General features: G+C 35.5%; 1 protein-coding gene and 1 long non-coding RNA gene across 4 annotated transcripts in view; both read left to right on the top strand.

Moving 5' to 3' along the window:
• The window catches only part of TSC22D1 (TSC22 domain family member 1), a 123,831-nt gene that overhangs the window by 27,614 nt on the left and 76,974 nt on the right, over positions 1–19,243 (top strand). The gene's annotated exons all lie outside the window — the stretch shown is intronic.
• LOC128057715 (uncharacterized) lies at positions 1,428–4,559 on the top strand. 2 transcript variants are annotated; one of them, XR_008200334.1, is made up of 3 exons: positions 1,428–1,573; positions 2,745–2,891; positions 3,791–4,559. It is a non-coding gene; the product is annotated as an uncharacterized LOC128057715 (long non-coding RNA). The 2 variants fall into 2 exon arrangements; XR_008200333.1 differs by having other exon boundaries at positions 2,732–2,891.

Below are 19,243 nucleotides of genomic sequence, written 5' to 3'. Positions count from 1 at the left end.
TAGTCTTCATAAATTAATTCCTGAAGCAAGAGAGATACAGTTCTCCCCAGTGATTCAAATAATTCCTATTTAAGGAAATCTGTTTAGTTCATTTTTGAGTATGAATATGTTGAATCCACAAGTTTTGGCATACTTTAAGCAAAATAGAGAGGTGATACCTTGAAAGTAATCTGACTTAGGAGAATTGCATAAGTGGATCTATTTCCCCAGCCAGCTCTCTTATTTAACTTGCCCTATAACTTAACCTAAGGATATTGGGTGGTTTTAAATCTAAGTTTGTTGCCTTTTTAATTTATATATTCTGTGGGGCCTGGTAATTCAAGGATTTGGAGTTCCTACTTAAGGAGAAACTGTAAATTTAGACCATTATTAATCTGAGCAAGATAATGATTTCTCGGGAGTTGTTTCTCATTTTCAAAGTGAAGTGGGCTTCTAAATTTAAATTTAGAATTGAGTAATTTTTTTCCATAATGGAATTCCCTGAGTAAATTTTTTCCATAATGGAATTTTTCCTTTTTGCATGTATTTTCAATCAGGTATATTGCTATACTACTGATTAGTATTTATAAAATGAAGAAAAACTAAGAAATTTGGAAAATCATATCTTTATAGTTTCTGAATATATTTTAAACTGTATCTTAGTTAAGTTTTACTTAGCTCTCATTCATTTGGGAGTCTTTAAATTTTCATGATTAATATTGAAATACTATTAGATATGAAAAATAACTTGTCAAGAAAATTGATTAGAAAAGGGTAGAGGCTGATTGTTTAATAATTTAAAAAGTGATTTTGTCATACCTGTTTCCATGGTATAGGTCCACTGTAAACAAATGAGATACCTCTGATGTATCAGTTTTAAGCCTTTCTCAGCTGTTAAAGAGCCACTCCTTAAGAACTCCAGCTGTGGAATACTTTGTTAATCTATTTGTGATTTTTGACCTTTGAAAATACCTATTTAGATTTTGTTTTTTTTGAGAGACTGAATATTCAGATCTTTTGGTGCTCTTTTCCTCTTGTTATCCCTCACATTCCTCCTAATGTGATTTTACTGTAAAATACTGTTTAAAGACCCTGGGATTTAAAGTCTGTTGGAAATTTGAAATGAAAAGATAGCTGCCATATAAACTCATAAAATACTGTTGTAGTTATTTATTTGATATCTTGTTAGATGACAGTTTCACCCCCTTGACTTCCTTTTACTTCTTTTTTCATTTCTTTAAATTTTGGAAATTATAGATTTGATGGTTAAATTTTTAGGTTTTCTAAATCTGAACCATTTTTATTTCTCACTTGTACAGAATTGAATATGTTCCTAAGGTACCAAAGGGTTATTACCTCATTCCTTCATCTTCAGGCTTAAAAAAATTTTTTTTTACTCTAATTGTTGTTAGGTAATGGAATAACCATTCCTTTTCAGCTGTTGGCATTTTTCCAAACTGGCCGGCAGAGCCAGAAGGAAGTGAAGGCATTAAAACTAACTTTGGTTGGTTGCTACCTTCTTAGTGCTGAACCTATAACCTTTGTGAGTTGATTGATAGAGAACAAGAGAGCGCAGTCCTCGTTCCACTACCAGGTAAGGAACCCTTGTGATGACCAGTTGGGGTGAGAGAGAGAGAAATTATTTGATAGCACTTTTTCTTAATTTATCCCTAAATACAACATGTCCCTGAAGTCGGACAGTGACTGCCCATGTTCCATACAGTAGGAGCATACAGCACCTTTCTATTTAGAATAAGATCTGAAATTTAATAGGGATGTATCACTCTGTACCACAGAATACAATTGATCTGTTTTCCACTGTTAAAATATATCCTGCAGTCCCTCTAACTTTAAATATTATATATCTGCCTATCTTATTCTCCTTTCAGCCTTTCCTTGATCAGATACTATGTGCTTTGAACTTCCTTCTCTTGTTCACCTTATTTCTATAATAAAGTGAACTATTTTCCAGTATCTTTATCATCATCTATTATTTGGGTATATCTTAACTACTTTAATTTCTGCATTGAAGCCATTAATGATTAGTTCCTGGTCCTTCTTGACCCCAAACCAAATGATCATGTGTTTGAAAAGGACTTCTAGTCCGTATTGCCTATGTCCACTATTCTGCCCTCCCACTTTAAAGGATGAGTGCTTGAAGAATAAATCTTCTTCATTGACAGTAGGCATAGCTTGATAAAATTCAGGTTTATTTTTATATTGCTATAATAAGGGACTGTAGTCTGATTAATTCTTTAAATTACTGAAGAATTAAAAAATTGAGAACAAATTCCGCTTCTTAAGGCAATTCCCAAGGTTTAGTGGTATTCCTGTTAATATGCTTGATTATTCTATTTCTGCTTTTCAATCCATCGTCTTCTCTTTGACAGCAGAATTAATTGGGACTCCTCCTTTAATATATCTGAGGTCAAGTGCCTTTGCCTGTCCCTTTAAGACACTTATGATCTTGTTTACCAGTCCTAATTTATCATTTTTGTATTTGGTCTTCCACTTGACATTGAGTGGTTTGTCACACCCTGTGTTATGACTTAGACCAAGCTAGTTCCCTTCTTAGTAGTTACTGAGGAATTAATCATTCCTGGTGAAAGGCTTCTAAAATTCAAATTAAGAAGGCATGGAAGAATGTGTGCCCAGAGGCAGCCCCTTTTTGTCCTGAGGATAAGTCATTACAAGCTCAATGACCAGAGAATGTAATTTCTTAATAAGAGTTTTTTCTTAAATCTATATTCAGCTCTCTATTTCAGTGCTTCTCTCCTACCAGAGGTGCAAGGAGTGATCCTAGAACCACAGATACAGCCAAGACCACGGAGAGCTTTTGACGTCAGGGGTCCACTTTCTCCACTGAACCTTTGGAGGCAGAATATCCAGCTTCTGGAGAGAGTTGGGAAAGGGTAATAAACAAGTGGGTGCTTTCCATTATTTACTTGGGTTTATTTATAGACTGGAGTGTTCTTCCATTGCCCATATAATTCTGTTGTTTACTCCCTGGGTTCATAGAAGAACCAAGTGGGGCTGCAGTCTGTTTGTTTTTCTAAGAATGCTAACTAGTGCCCTTTCAGAAAAGAGACTTAAGATGTATTTAATTTTCTCTCCAGATAATTAAAGCAGTGGCTGATTTGGGGGCACTGATTTGGTGAATGCCTGTGTAGTCCACAGGAATTTTTTAAAGGAAATATTGGCGCATTTTAACCTTTACTGGTAGTAGTGTACTTCTCAGTGTTCTTTTATATTCCACTATTTAAGAAGTTTCTGTATTTTGTCTTTGGGCAAACTGGACATCTGAATTTTCCTGATATACATATCTTATGTCCAGGTGTTATCCTACCCTATTAGTGAGAACTTTTTGGTCTGTTTTCCTATGTTGAACTTTAGGACTTCATATCCGGTAGATCTTTAACAAGATGCAATGATAGTACCATTATGGTTTTACTGTCAAATTTAGGCTTCATTCTTTAATACGATACAAACAAATGAATATGTTTCAGGAGATACTATCCCTGAAAGCTTTGTTAAATGTACTCACAAGTAGTTTTCCAGTCCCTAGGAATAATGTTATTTGTGGCAAAAGAACCTTGTCCTAGATTTTCCCCATGGCATTAATACAGTTTTCTGTTAGTATCTTTGATGCCAAGGGTAGGATTTGATTTTAGAAGTTCTTATCATCTATAGTGGGTAGAACGTGAACTTTGGTGCCTTTGGCAAGTTTTCATTTTTTCCTTGGTGGATTCCTTCTGTGACTCCAGGTATCTTGATAATGGGAGACCGGTTTATTTGTTCTCTAATTGCCCAGATTTCTTTCAACTGGTAAACATCCTCCTTCAGCCAAAGGAACTCTAGCAGAGCCTTCATGGATGATATCTGTCACACATGCAGCAACTGCAGTTTGGAAGGCAGTGGTGAACGGAGCCATGCACTATATCTAGAAGACACAAGGATGAGAGAGCCACCTGATCTTGTCATTGATAAACTTTGAGATTTTCTCTGGTGTACTCTTGATCTGGAAATGGAAAGGCTCAAATAATGACGTAATTTTTTCAGATTGGAACCTTACATGACCATGAAACTATTCCTTTCTATTCAGAAGACTGAACTAGAGGAAGCATGAGAGACTCCTTTCTTTAAAAAAACAGCTCTCTGTCTGTTTCACTTAAAAGATTTGTGGGATTGAAAATCACCCTAATGAAGCAGGCAGATTTTTTGGTAGTCTCAGAGACCCAGAAAACTTAATGAAACTTGCCTTTTGTTGCCCAACACTGAAGAGAACTAGGAAGTAAAGGGTGAAAATCTTAATTATTCCTAAATTACTTTTAATATTAGAATGTACTTTTTTGGTTTATCTTTTTCTAGCCTTGAGCCTTATTCTTGTCCAATCAACAGATTCCAGTATAGAAGTAGAGGCACCTTCTAAGTTAAGTCTTTCAAAGTAAATACCTGTTAAACTTGAGGTATTATTCTCCGTTTGCAGGCATTCTAAAGTTGAATGATACTGAAACAAAGAGGTATTTTATAGAGCAAAGGCAAGTAGTAGTAGTAGAATAAGCCTCTGTGTGTGAATTAAGTGTTGCAAGAAAGTTATCCAAACTATGGATTTGATAAATTGATGGAAGTAGCTATCAAAATGTTTTATTTCTCTTTTTAGTATCTATTAAACTAATCAGTTGAAAGCTACTATAGAGGTTTTTTAAAGTTACTCGATGCTGCCAGTTTATTTGGTTTAAACTTTTAAGAATAGAAATTCTAGAGATAACACTGTGGAAGCATCTAACTGTTTTAGGAATCTTAAGAGGCTTTAGAAACCACACTTGCTAGGTTATAACCTGGCCTTTAGTCTTTGTTGGCTATGTGTGGGACCCATTTTCCCCTCATTAATTATACATAAACTTTTGTGTATATGGTACTTAAAAGTAAGTTTAAAAGATCAGTTTGAGCTAAAATTTCCCAGGAGAGCTCTGAATTTCCATAAACGATTACAACTTTTTACTTTTGATTTGCTTTTGTTAAAAGTTAATAAGATAGTTTTTACAAGCACATATAAATTAAAAAACAACTACTCAACATTTTAGAAAGAACTCAGGGACCTGAAGGCCAGTTTATGGCCTTTTGTTTCAGTTTTGAAGAGAAATGATTTAGTCTCTTAATCCCATTCATCTCATGCTTTGATTAAATTTTAGCTTTGTTCCTTAAAGTGTGCAAAAGAAATGTAAGTGCATTTCTATTCATCTCATGCCACTGAAAGCTATTTAAGAGTGAAACTTCATGTATATTAATGTGAACTGATTTGTTTAAACTTTTATTTTGATTCATTCTCTTTCAGATTTTAAAATATTTCATGTCACAATATGCAGTCCTATATTTTTCAGTGTTTATTTTATGAATATTAATATAAGCTAATTTTTTCTAGAATGACTAATTGTGTAACATTTGTATTATGTGATCATTTGAAAAACTAATAAATATTTTCTCCATGAAAAAAATGCACTTACTGATAAATGCCTTATTTTTCTTTCAGGAGTAGAAAATGGAAACTATAACAGTATTTTAAAATGTATTTTAATTTTATGTGTCTTCCTCTAAGTATTTCTGAATATATATCCTTGTATGTCTTAAACTTTTTTGAGAAAAAAATGATTTAAACTGTTGAATTAAAATGACTTTTCATTGGGTCACACAGTGCCAAATTAAGGAAATAGATGATCTATTTAGTCTTGTTTTTGCACTTTACTGATTAGCTTCACCTTAGCTTTGTTTCCAGAATTGGATTTTTTTAGATGCCATTTTCGTATATCGATTTTGCAAACCATTAAAACTCTTGAGTTAATATTGGAAATATCAGGAGTAATACGCTCAAGTCTTTTAAAGTGAGATCTTGCTAAACATAGACCCTTAGAAAATTGCATACAGAAGACAGTTCTTCAAGTCAGAAAAAGAATATTTGAGAATAATGACTTATTGGAGAACTATTCTATTAGTGGATACTGTTAATAGGAGAAGAAGGTATTTTACATTTTGGTATTCTACTTGAACAAGTAGTTGTAGAAGGGAAAATCTTAACAATTACAGAGTTTCTTTTCTTTTATCAAGAGAACATGGGAAAGGATAAAATTTGGTTTTTATGATTCTTGTCTTTCTATCTACATAAACTTAATTAGAGCCATTAGAACAATTTACTTTTCTATGAAGAGTCTGCTAGAAACAAGAGGAGATTTCCCTTTTGGATTGATGAAAATTTGTAAGCAGACTGCTAAACTTAAAAAACTTTATGGTGGGTTCCTAGGTGACAAATAAGTTTAGTTAATGACAACTTGTGGATTAAAATGACCTAATTTGGCTCTCTAAAGAAATTATACTCTGAAAAAAAGAATTATAAAAGGAAATTATGATTTAGAGTAGCTACTGTAGTTAGGGTATGGGAGAGGAGCTAAAATTCTTGGCTTTATTAGTCTAGTAATTTGGAAAAGATGAGTAAAAATACTGTGGATAAAATTTTGTTTTTAGAATTAAAGCTATTGAAAGATTCACAGACAAAATGTATTTCTATGGAAGATGGGAGGCTATATTTCCTTGAGTACAAAAGAATTTAAAAGACTTAACTATGTGTATTTAAAAGATGTAGGACAGGGAGTGTTAAATAAAAGCATTACACTAGAAATTTCAGACATACTGTAAAAATAGTGGTGAAATGAGAATTTTAAAAATAATTTTCATTACATGAACTCTTCCCTACACTATCAGTAGCTTCAAAATAAAAATGTTTATGAATATTGAACATGGCTTTATGTTTGAGGTATAAGAACTAGGTTTATTGTTTCACTATGATTTGTAGGACTAACTATAAAATAAAATAGTTTTCTTTATTTGAGTAAAGAAAGTTTATTTTAATAACTTCTGTTTTAAAGAAGATAAATGTCAATAAGAAGTGTGACTACAAGTACTGACCTTGTAGCTTATTGTAAATATATCCATAAATCTTACTTGATTTTGCTTTATTGAAACACTTGAGCAAAATGTCAGTGCCTAGATGCAATTTCTTGATTTTAAAAATTCAGATATTTTAATTTCCCATTTAAAAAAGTTCACATTAGCTTAGTCTTGAAATGTGAAAGGTTTGTATTTTCAAAATAAGCACATAGGTGCTCTTTAAAGGTTTTCCCCACTTAAATGTACATCTAAGGTAATCAGATTACTGCAGTAAAAAAAAAAAATGCTAGGGAACTTTGAAGTGTGCATCGGAGTTTTCAGGAATTGTGATCCAAGTGATCTCTACTCAAGAGGTAAGGTATGGCATGTAGGTAGAAAATGTTCAAAATATTTTCAGTGTAATATCTGATGATAAAGTGACCTACAACAGATTTCCTTGGATTTTCAGACAGATGCAGAGTTAGGGAAAGAATTTTTCTTTAAATTTGCCTGAGAGAAGAGCAATGGATAAACCACCAATTTGTTTGGAGTGAATTTAGGAACATACATCTATCTACATTGTACTCTATGTACCTCGCCTGCTGTATTCCAAGCATCTCCTGCCCTTGTTCTCTTAATGTTTATGATCCAGACTTAATTTAGTATTTCTTACGTGCTGAGCACTGTTAAAATACTGCACAGGGAAAGTTGAGTACAGGTTATTCCCTGGTTGTTGGTTGTGTATGCCTATTTTTATTACATAAACCTAAAATGTAGAAAACTGTAGCTGTACTCAGTAATTTTAACTTTGGTTTGAGAATTTAATTTGAGTTTTATAAACATTCACTTTCACTGTAACTCAGAGGAGTCTTTAAGAAATAATATTGTTGGCTAGCATATACAGAATTGTTCAGACAAGATATTTATAAGGTTATCCCATAAGGTATATTGAGTGGGTTCAAAGAATCAAAAGTTAGCATAATATTCAATATATCTAGAAACAAAGGAAAATGTAATATTCAGTACAGATGAGCTAGAAATATGACTTAGGATTTTTTTTTCCTAAAATTACATTATTATAATTTACTCAGTAGATGGCAACATAAAAATAGTACTCTTCCATCCTATCGTTTCAATTCTTTTCATAAGAATACCAGCTTGTAGATATTTGGCTTTTACTTAAAATACTGTGCTATCTGTTGTGCTTTTTGCTTTATGCAGAGCACATGATCGTGTTGCTATGAACTAGTGATAGCACTCGTGACTTCAGTGAGATAGCTCATTCCATGTTCAGGATGCTCTGTTGGTAAGAAGCTGATCCAGAATATGCTTCCATGTCATTTTTTATTTGAAGATTACCTTGGGAATTAGCCAAGTGAGAACCTTCATCTTACGTACAAGATTAATTGATGTCTGAGAATATCACATGTATTTCTAATATCACATAGTTTATTAAAGGTCTACTGTAGGGTTTGAGTCTCTTGAAGGCTCCGAGATCTATACTTATCCTGTACTTTATTGCTGCCTCATGTTAGTCCCAGTTCTGGGAACATCGAGCAAGTCTGATTCCCTTCAAATACCATAGCCTGCAGGTGATTTAAGATGGCTCTTATACTGCATCAATTTCAAATGCAGTTTGTTTTTTTTTTTTTCCTACAGGTTAAGCATACCTCCATTTCTTGCTCTTAGGTAGCATGGTTTTGAAGTCCTTAAGAGTTCTTTAGATCTCTGAACATGCTTCAGTATATTTTTCTTATTGTGTGACACAACACAGTACAGGTGTGCTCAGCCTCTGTTTGACCTTGTGACACTCATACTGTTTTGTTTATCCTTACATATTTATCCAGTCAGGTGCTTAATTTTATGAGATTCTCTTGGACAAAAGAGTTTCATATTGATATGCAAATTTTGTTTAAAAAAAATCAGGGCAGTAGTCTCTTACAGACTAACATGCGCAGTTCAGTGGAAAAGAAAATGACTCAAAGTCAAGCCAAGACCTTGAGAAAGCAATCAAAAAAGTGTAATCTTCATTTCAGTTATTGCTTGCTTAATTCTGACTCACAGAGCTAAAAATTCTGTATTAAACAGTTTTTATTGTTGTTCAGTCGCCAAGTCTTGTCTAACTCTTTGCGACCACATGGACTGAGCACCCCCAGGCTCTGAGCACCCCCCACCTCTCCCCCACTATCTCCCAGTTTGCTCAAACTCAGGTCCATTGAGTCAGTTATGATATCTAGCCATCTCATCCTCTGCTGCCCCCTTCTTCTTTTGCCCTCTGTCTTTCCCAACATCAACATCTTTTCCTTGCTTTTTGCATCAGGTGGTCAAAGTATTGGAGCTTCAGCATCAGTCCTTCCAGTGGATGTTCAGGGTTGATTTCCTTTAAGATTGACTGGTTTGATCTTGCAGTCCCAGGAACTCTGAAGAGTCTTCTCCAGCACCACAATTCAAAAGCATTAATTCTTAATGCAAAATGTTATTTTTCAGGTTGTCCTTTAGTAATTTAAGGGGAAGCAGGCCCTTTGGAGCTAAATTGTTGACACAAGGACTGACATTGAGACGAAAATGAACTTGTGTTTAGTAACATAATTAAAACTGGAAATGAAAGGCAGTGCTTTAGTGGAAAAATTTGAGATATATCCCAAACGGCTGAAGATGGTGGAGAAATGCCCTGGAAGCCTGTGTGGCCAAAATTCTCATGCAGGCAGGGTTTCCTGTTGCCTCTCAAAATAGCGTGCAAATACTTCAGCAACATTGTTTTGGTATAACAGTGTTTTAAGTTACCAGTTAAATAGCTTCCCCCCTCCCCTCCAAATTTTAAATTGAGCTCCAGGAAGACATGTATTTAATACCTTTAAGGTATGAGTAGCCTAATGGTTTGTTTAATGGTTGATTTCATGTACCTTTAGGGTATGTGTTACCTGTTTTTGAGAAATACTCAGGGTGTGTTCTACCTTACCTGAGTTAAAAAGAATTTGAGGACAAATGAGCAAGAAAGAAAAGAACGATTTACATGCCTACTTTGTGCAACTTTTGCTAGGTGAATTACGTATATTTATGTGATTAAATCCAGTTGACCTTTTAGGTAATTTTTTATTTTACATCCAAAAATGCCCAAACTCAGAAATCACAAAATCTTCCCAAGGGCACATAGTCAATAAGCAACAAAAGTAGCATTTAAAAGAAAATTTGTCAAAATCTAAAGAATTCTATCATGCTGTTGATTGTCAAACATCTTTGCCAAAAAGAATGGATATTCTTAGGAAAACTTCATTTTTAAAAGGGATATTTTACTTAGTATGCATTTTTAAATTGAGAGTAGTTTTAGTCTTTACAGGAAAATTCACCAGAAAGTTCAGAATACCTCCCTCCTCCCCAGGTACACTTCTGCTTATCACAGTTTGCTCTATTGACATCTTGTTTGGTGTATTTTATAATTCATGAACTGGTGTCGATACCTCATTATTAAGTGAAATGCATAGTTTAGGGTTCACGCCTGTCATACAGTTCTGCAAGTTTCCCCATGTACATAATGTCATGTATCATAGTGTCATACAGAAAAGTTTCACCAACCTATACATGATGCACGCCTATATTCATCCCTGTGTTCCCTCCCCACCCCTGGCAATCACAGATATTTTCCTTCTTTCTGTAGTTTTACCTCTAACCGTCTCAGACTGCCTTCTTCCAGTTAGCAATGTACAGTGTCTCTTTGTGACTTGTTAATGTACTTCTTTTTATTACTGGATGGTATTCCATCATATAAATCTACCACTGTGTGTTTATCCACTCATCTTTGAAGGACATCCTGATTGCCTCCAGTTTTTGGCACTTAGGAATAAAACTGCTGTAAACATTGGTCTGTAGGGTTTTTGAGGACAGAAGATTTCAACTCATTTGGAAAAACACCCAGCAGTGCAATTGCTGGATCTTACGGTAAGACTATGCTTAGCATTGTAAGAAACTGCCCAGCTGTCATTCTTCCAAAGTGGCTGTACCATTTTGCCTTCCCACTGGCGAGGACCCAGAGTCCCTGTTCTGCATCCTTGCCAGCATGTGGTGGTGGTTGTGTTTTGGATTGTAGTCCCTCCAGTAGGTGTATAGTGGCTTCTTACTGTTTTATTTTGCAATTCTCTAATGATACTGTTTACCATCTGTATATCCTTTCCTGTGAGGTCTCCTTTCAGATCTTTTGCCCATTTAAAAAGTTATTTTTTCCCTTTTGTTGAGTTTTAAAAGTCCTTTGTAAGTTTTAGATAGCACGCCTTTACCAGAGAAGTATTTTGAAAGTATTTTCTCCTAGTCTGTGACTTGTCTTCATTATCTTAACCGTGTCTCCTAGAGAGCAAAAGTTTTAATCAATTCCACATCAATTTTTTTTCCTCTAATGGATTGTGCTTTTGATGTTGCATCTTTTAAAAACTCACTGTTAAACCCATGGTCACCTACACTTTTTCCTATGTTACCTTCAGAAGTTTTACAGTTTTGAATTTTACATTTAGGCCTGTGATCCATTTTGGATCACAGTTAACGTTTGTGAAAATTGTAAGGCAAAAGTTTAAGAAAAGACTGTCCTGTTTCCTTTGTATTTTCTTTGTTCCTTTTTCAAACATCACTTGACTATATTTGTATAGGTGTGTTTCTGGGCAGTTATCCCATTTCATTGACCTGTCTTTTCTGCTGATACTACACTGTGTTGAATACTGTAGATTTTTTGGTTCATCTCAAAATTGGTTGTCAGTTCTCTAATTTTCTAGGTCTTTTACTGAGACTGAAACTAGGTCTTTCATATAAATTTTAGAATCAAATTGTCCACAAAATGAGTTAGCTAGGGTTTTCATTGGGATTGCATCGGATCTAAAGATTAAGTTGGGAAGACCTGACATCGAACCATCTATGATCATTTATTAGTCTTCCATTTATTTAGATCTTTGATTTTTCATCAACATTTTGTAGTTTTTTCCTCACATAGATCCTGTATGTATTTTGTTAAATTTATACCTAAATATTTCTTTTTTTTTGGTGCTGATGCAAATGGTGTATTTTCAACTCCAGTTGTTCATTCCTGATATATAGGAAAACAGTTAACATTACCTTTATCTTGCAACTTTTTTATAGTTGCTTACTAGTTAAAGGTGCTTTTTCTTTCTTTCTTTAGGGGCTTTCAATATACAGTATGTCAGCTGCAAACAAAGACAATTTTATGTTTTCCTTCTTAGTCTTTATACCTTTCATTTCCTTTGCTTACTGCACTGGTTAGGTGTTGCAGGTACAAAGTTCAGTAAGGATGGTGAGAGGGGACTCCTTGTCTTATTCATGATATTGGGTGGAAAGCATCTGGTTTCTTACCAATAAGCATGATGTTAGGTGTAGGTTTTTTGTAGATGTTTTTCACATTATGGAAGATCCCCTCTAATTCTGGTTCCTCAGAGGTTTTTTGTTTGAGTGTTGTGTATTTTTTTAAAATCATGAGTTGATGTTGCCTTTTGTCAAATGCTTTGCATTTATTGATAGGATCATATGATTTTTCTGTAGTGTTTATAATTGATTTTTGAATGCTAAATCAGTCTTACATATGGGGGTTAAATGGAGCTTGGCCATGGTGTATAATTCTTTTTACATGCTATTGCATTCAGTTTGTTAATATTTTGTCAAGTATTCTTGTGTCAAGGTTAATGAAACACTGGTCTGTAATTTTCTTTTTTTGTAATGTCTTTGACTTTGATACTGGAATTGTTTCATAGAATGAGTCAGGAATTGTTCTCTTTGTTTCTACTTTCTGAAAGAGATTGTAGCGAATTGGTGTTATTTTATTAAACATTTGGTAGAATTCATCAGTGAAACTGTGTGCGCTTTGTGCTTTCTGCTTGGGAGGGTTATTAATTGTTAATTCAGTTTCTTTCAATAGATACAACCTTTCCAGTTTGTTTCTTGTAAGTTTTGGTAGATTATATCTTTTATATTCATTTAAGTTAACAAGTTTGTGGAGATAAGAGTTCATAATATTCCTTACTATCCTTTTAATGTCCATGGATCAGTAGTAATGGCTCCACTTTCATTTGTGGTGTTAGTGATTTGTGTCTTTCTTCTTTTTATTTGTTAGCCTGGTTAGAGATTTATCAGTTTTATTGATAAAATTACCAAACCTTGGCTTTGTGGATTTTTCTGTTTTATTGTTTTCAGTTTGTTTCATTGACTTCTCTAATTTTTATTTCTCTTCTTCCACTTGCCTTAGGTTTATATGGCTCGTCTTTCTCAGCACTGCTTTTGCTGTGTTTCAGAATTTTGATAAATTGTATTTTCACTTTCTTCAGTTTGAAATATTTAAAGATTTCTCTTGAGCCTCTTAAAACCAATGTATTATTTAGAAGTGTTGTTTAATCTCCATTTTGGGGATTTTCATCTGTCTGTAAATATTTGGTATCTTACTAATTTTTGGTTTAGTTCTATTTTGATCCGAGAGCATACTCAGCATGCTTTCTATTATTTCAAAATTTTGTGGTGTGTATTATGGCCTTTAATCTTGGTGAATTCTCCATGTGAGCTTGAGAAGGTATATTTTGCTGTTGTTAGATGAAGTAGTCTTTAGATGTCCATGAGATCCAGCTGATGGATGGTGCTGTTCAGTTCAGCTGTCTTTCCTGATTTTCAGCCTGCTGAGTCGGTCTGTCACTTCCTGGTAGAGCAGCATTGAAGTCTTTCAGTATATTAGTTTGTTCATCCATTTCTCACTTCAGCTCTGTCAGTATTTGACTCACATATATTGATGCTCTGTGGTTAACCAGATACATACTAAGGGTTGTCATCTCTTCATAGAGAATTGATCCCTTCATCATTGTGTAATGTCCTTCTTTAGCCCTGAACTTTTCCTTCTTTTGAAATCTGGTTTCCTGAAATATATGTGGTTATTCTAGTGTTCTTTTAATTAATGTTATGGTATATTTTTCTTATCCTCTTACTTTAAATCTCCTGTATCTTTATATTTACTGTGAACTTTTCTTACAACATACAGTTGAGTCTTCTTTTTTTTTCAATCCATTTGATAGTCTGTCTTTTAATTGATGTATTTCAACCATTGATGTTTAAAGCAATGTTTTTAAGTTGCATTTATATCTATCTTGTTTGTAACTGTTTTTTGCCTTTGTCCTTCTATAATGTGTTTTGCCTTACACTATTTCTGCCTTCTCTGGCATAATTCTAGCCTAGGGTCCTAACATTTACATATGCTTTGCCAGGAGCCTTCTAAATCATTTCACTTCTTTAATTTGATTCATTTAATTCTTTTGAGCATCCACTTACTAAATTTCATGCATCTCTCAAGTGCTGAAGATAAGATGCTTCCTACCCTATACCCATCTTTTCAAAGGCTTCCCCTCCTTGTTCTCTGGAGCCTGGATCGATCTATTGTGTCTTGTCAAAGACTTCGTGGCTTTAGTATTTTCTCTTTGAGCCAGTCTCCCTCTCTACTGGATCATTCCCATTACCATCTAATTATGCTTTCATATGTCATCTTAAGGAAGCCATCTTGACCTTTTCCCTCACCCTCTAACTTCTACTACAGTCTCTACTCACTTTTATTACCAAGAATTATCTACTCATATTGTTGTAATTTCGCAAGTTTTATTTTTTTCTTAGTCTGTCCCATTGTGGCTTTTGCATCTAACATCGTGTGGCTGCTCTTATCAGAGTCTCTCAGGTTCTGTGGCAACAGCAGGTCTACTCGGTGCTTACCTGTGCGTTCTGACCTCTTAGCAGAGTTCACTGTACCTGAACCTATCTTCTGAAATGCCCTTCTCAGTCCTTGATTTTTCCTTTTGGTCTCTTCTTTCTTTGCACTTGGATGACTTCATCCTTTCCCATGACTTAATGCTTTTTCTTTTTCTTTTTAACTCCCCTAATGGTTATCTCTTGCCCAGCCACCTCCTCAAAGCTTTGGTCTTGATACCCACTTGGAAATCAAGTGGATTAAACTACATTAAAAAAAAAGTCCCAACCCCCAGGCTATTTTTTCTCTGTGTCTTCTTCGTTTCAGTAAAGAATGATATTGATCTCACATCAAAAACAATGGAGTGGTTTCCCTTACCTCCCGTATGCAGTCTGTTATTTGTTAGTCCAGTTGTTTGTTTGGGGATTTTAAAAAAACTTTGGTTTTTTTTTTTTTAATAGCAGTTTTAACGTTTATAGAAAAATTGGCCAAAAAATACAGCACTTCTGTATTAATTTCCCCTCCCTAGTTTCCTTTACTAGCATCTTGCATTAGTTTCGTGTATTTGGTGTAGTTGAACCAGTTTTGGTGCATTGAAGTTCAGAGTTTACATAAGGATTTGCTCTTTGTGTCAGCAGTGCTATGGATTTTGCTAAACGTGTAATTTCACCTGTCCATCATTAGGGTGTCCTGTCACCACCACAGTCCCTGGCACCCACTGATATTTTTACTGTCTCTCAAGGTTTGTCTTTCCCAGAAGGTCATAGAGTTGGAATCCTGTAGCATTTCCCACTGGTTTCTTTCACTCAGCCATATGCAGTTAAGGTTTGTCCTTACCCTTCTGTGGCTTGATAGCATATTTCTTTTTATTACTCTATAAATCTGCCACAGTTTGTTTGTTCTTCACCTTTTGAAGGACATCTTGGTTGCTTTCAGTGTTGGGGACTTACGAGTAAAGAAAGCTCCTATAAACATTTGTGTGCAGGTGTTCTGAGGACACATTTGCAAGACACTTGGAAAAATACCTACTAGTGCAACTGCTGGATCTTAAACGGTAAGCCTCTGTTTAGGTTTGCAAGAAACCTCCACACTCTTCCAGAATAGCTGTACCGTTCTGCATTCCTACCAGCAGTAAAGGAGAATTCCTGTTGTTTTACGTCTTTGTCAAGTAGAAAATAAAATACAGCTCAAAAGCAGAGCCGAAAAATAGTATCCAATTTTTCACAGAGAAATTATGAAACAGAGTTTACATATAAATATCTCCACTTCTAGTGGAGTTTTCATGTCGCAACAGTTGACTATATTTCCCAAGAATGTAAGAGGTGTTAAATCCTTTAGGATAAACTCCTCTTCATTATAGATATCCTAGTTCGTAGACTAAGTGAAAAAGGTCATAGATGGTGTGGTGGTATCTCATATTTTAATTTGCAGTCCCCTAATGGCATGATGTTGAGCATCTTTTCACTTGCTTATTTTCCATCTCTGTATCCTCTTTGGTATTTAGATAAGGCCAGTGTTTTTAGATTGATCTGTTTTTTCCCCATGTGGATGTTTATTTCTTCTAGCACCAGCTTTTGAGAAGACTGTCCTTTCCACCTTTGAATCACTTTGGTTCCTTTTTCAAAGATCAGATTTCCCTCCTAAATCTGTCTCAAGCCTGTCCAGCTTCTCACTATTTCCATCTACCAGCCTCTGCTCCAGGCCGTCCCTAGCCTGGACTCTTGCAGTAGCCCTCTCTGGTCACCTTGACTTCTGTGTTCTTTATAGAATAGGATTTATTGCATCCATCCGTATCTGTTTCCTGTTGAAGACTCAGTTGCTTTTCTTCATTAAAACTATAAAATCCAAATTCTTTCATCATGGCCTGTGATCTTGCCTCCAGCTTTTCCCTAATTCCTGCTCTCTAGCCAACCTTGGGTTTATTTCATGAAGTCTTTAAATTGCTTATCCTCTACTTTAGAGGATTCCCAGTGACTGGAATGTCCCTTCCTCTGATTGTAGGTCTCAGCTTCAGTGTTTCCTTTAAGAGATGCTGTCTCTAGTCACTAGATCTAAACATCCCGTTTTGCTTCTTAACCTTCATTCTTTGATATCAATTCCTTCCTAGTATTTTTCTCAATTTAAAATATATAGTTTGTTTATATATTGCCTGGCTTCTGTTACTCATACTGTTTCTTAGCACTTGGCAGAGTAGCTATCACACAGTAGGCACTGAACAGATACTTCAGTGAGGAAGATGTAGGCAACTTTTGAGGTGTCCACATCTAGTGAGGGAGATCGACACAGAAATAGGTGAATCGCAGGGCCACTTCAGTGCTGTTGGACAATTGTTACAGTTCTGGAAAATAAGCAATAGAAGACTTAAAAATCTTTGGGATTCTTTCTCAGTAGTGTGAACTAGTGACTACAGTAATCAGTTTCTGAAGTCTTATTGCCCAGGCTTATTTATGAATCCTTATTGCCTTGGCCATAAGTGAGTTAAATATTTGGTAATGCAGGGTCAACATAACTTTCATCCTAGCAGTACGATCCCAGAAATCATCCATCGGTACTGACAGTATGGGTGCTTTAGGGACAATCTCAAGCCCACCGAGAGATTGTCCAGCCTACTGACTGAACATGGCCTGTAGGGTGAGTGTTGGTTTTGAGTGCCCAGTGCAGCCATTCACCTGGGCAAGTTTAACCTCCATGTGCCTCCGTTTCCTCATCTGTGAAGGAGCTAATAAATGCTGCACGGGGTTGTGATGAGGGATGAATAGACTAATACGTAAAGCATTTTTTCATGTGCCAGATAAAGAAAAAGTGCTTATTCTGTCATTAACATTTTATGATGCTAGAGTACCCTGAGTAATATGCAGCTTTCTCAACAGACACTTCCGTTCCCACTTTTTCTTTAGACTTCGTTCCGATGCCAAACATAAATCTTAACCTTCTCAGCAAGCACCCATCCTTTCTCCTCCATCTATGCTCTGCATCCAGTCACCTCTGCTTTCTCAGATGTCTTATGACTTAAATTCCCTCGCATATTTCTTCCTTACAAACAAATCTTTCTTGTATGCATACAAACACATTCAAGTCTCCAATTAAAAAAATAAGTAACTGCAGGCACTGGCCCACCTTTTCCTCTGTGTAGGCAAACTTAACTCTCTATAACATTCTCTCTCCATTTCTGTCAGTGCCACTCATTTCTCTCTCTATTCCAAACTTGTTTCTCCCTCTTAACTTCATTGAAATGATACCGCTGAGGTGATCAGTGACATTATCACCGAATCAACTGGACCTTTTCCATCCCTCGCCACGAGTGCTCTCAGCATTCAGCACAATTGACCCTCTTCTAACATTTGGATTCTGAGAGTCTTCAGTCTGAATTCCTCCTACCTTTCTGGCTGATTCTGAGTCTGATTTGCAGACCCATTCTTTCCCAGGCTTTATTTTATATATTGAGAGTTTCTGAGGCTGGATCCTTGGTCATTTAATTAACTTTATACTGATGATTCAAGTTCAGTAATAGTGGTCCAGCTTTAGAGACAGAATAACCTACTTGGCATCTCTTTCCCTTTCTTTGTGCCCCAAGGGCACTTGAAACACACTTTGAATTTTTGATCTGTCTCCCCTCAAATGTGATCTTAGCGTTCCTCCTTTTAGTGACTAGCACCCCCGTGCATCCACTTATGCATGCCGGAAACCTAGATGACATTCTGTGTGTGTGTATTCCTCACACCTCCTTTACTCCATCTGTCATCCTCTCTTGTTGACTTTTGTGTCTGAAATCTCAGCATCTATTTCTCTGTTATCAGTGTCCTCAGTCTATTACTTCCTAGCTTGCACTATAACAGTTCTAACTGGTCTCCTTGTATACAGCCTTGTGCTAATCGAATTCATTTTCCACAGTGCAGCCAGATTGATGTTTCCCAAGATACAAGTTTTATTGATACTATATCTTTAATTAAAACAGTCAGCTTTCTATTTTCAGTTCGAATCCTTGGGTAGGTTAGAGACAAAATCATTATAATTTGTGAAACCCCAACAGACCAAGTTCCTGTTCACCTCTCCGCTCATGCTTGGCCGCTTTTTATTTATTCGTTGTTTTTTTTATACTCTGCCTTTCCCTCGTCTTTTTTTGCCTTCACTCCGTGGTCATTACCTTGCTTCAGGAATACCTCTGATGTTCTTGACCAGGTTAGACCACCATCCTCTTTGCTCTCATAATGCCATGTTCATATCATATCAGTGGTCACAGTCTTACATTTCTGTGTCCCACCTCTCCCTCCAGCTAGAAACCCCTGAGAGACCAAGGATCGTGTTTGGTTTTGCTTACCGTTTGTGGGTACTTAGCCCAGTAACTGACTTATACCCTTTGGTTCATCAGATCTTGAGATGGTATCTTTCTTTCACTAAGGAATAAAAGATTTAAAAAAGGAAGGAAAAAAAAATGAAAGATAAGCTCACAGTAATGTTATTGAAAGAATTTTCTATAAAATTAGCTTGAACTATTACATTTTCTCCCAGCCCCCTGGCTTTCTTAGATAATAAAAGAATGTTATTTAAGAAAAATATCCTAGAGTTTATTTCTAGATTCTTGATACTATACGAAAATAATTGGCACTTAGTCATAGTTCCATTCTTCAGGCCTTCCGAAAC

This window comes from Budorcas taxicolor, chromosome 12, assembly GCF_023091745.1.
Source record: "Budorcas taxicolor isolate Tak-1 chromosome 12, Takin1.1, whole genome shotgun sequence".
Taxonomy (NCBI): domain Eukaryota; kingdom Metazoa; phylum Chordata; class Mammalia; order Artiodactyla; family Bovidae; genus Budorcas; species Budorcas taxicolor.
Note: the sequence above shows the minus strand (reverse complement) of the source record. Positions and strands in the feature narration are given on the sequence as shown.